This window comes from Silene latifolia, chromosome 10, assembly GCF_048544455.1.
Source record: "Silene latifolia isolate original U9 population chromosome 10, ASM4854445v1, whole genome shotgun sequence".
Taxonomy (NCBI): domain Eukaryota; kingdom Viridiplantae; phylum Streptophyta; class Magnoliopsida; order Caryophyllales; family Caryophyllaceae; genus Silene; species Silene latifolia.
In genome coordinates, this window is record NC_133535.1 from 34,872,326 (window position 1) to 34,873,409 (window position 1,084).

Consider the following 1,084-nt stretch of genomic DNA (forward strand, 5'->3'; position numbering starts at 1 on the left):
CTCGATCGAGTACCGCCTACTCAATCGAGTTGTCTCTACTCGACCGAGTACCCATCAGGCAGAACGCACTCCAGAATGCAAAACTAACTTACTCGACAGAGTAAGCCCTGCTCGATAGAATACCCAACAACTCATAAATCTGAGGTATCACAACCCCACTTACCCAACGTAAAAAGGTTATACCTCGCTAGGGCGAGCGTGCTCTTAGTGAAGAATGGATTCATAGTTTTACTAATTGGTAAGGCTAATCTTAATTTTAATTAATGTGAGAGATCTTGTCAATTAATCATCTATCACCTGTAAGTGTACTAAATTAGTGAATATTAGATAATCATAAATTGACAGCACTCCTATAAAACGATAAAATGCATGTTTTGACGATTTGGCATGAATGCATAGAAAAATCATGAAAAACAATAAATCCTAATATGGCCACCTAGCTAATCTAATTAACTAGACTATTACACTTCGGAAACGAAATCCTTGGTCCCTTGAGTCTTCATTGGAACGACCTCCAAGAAACCACCGTTTTTACGATTTCGGAACTGCTTTCCGAAATACGTCGTCTATGGAAACTCCGCCTTCGAGGAAACTCGAACAAATACATAACTAATATAATCAAGGGTTATTTAAGATGAATAATCCAAACTATGTGTGGTCTTCTTATAATAATTTCAACTTCATTTAATCTCATAATAAACTGCACTATTAACTACATCGTCTCATAATAGACTCGGTAACCCACTACCTCTTTAGCAAGTCACACTTTGAGAAAAAAAAAACTAAACTATTACTAACATTTACTTGATCCTATTCACCCCTTTACTCTATTGCCAAACACCAAAAAACCACCATCACACCCTCATAAACGTCTGACCTCACCATCAGTCCATCATCACCTAAAACGGTATCGACATAAGCAGTAACCACATTCACCGGCCCAACCACTACTCACCACTAGACCTCATTGTTTCCTATGGATAAACCTGTAGGGATTGCAAAATATCACGTGTTTCTTTTTTCATGTTGTTGGAGGTCATTACCGTGATTCTGACTTGTACCACAAATTATCGTTCTACCTAGT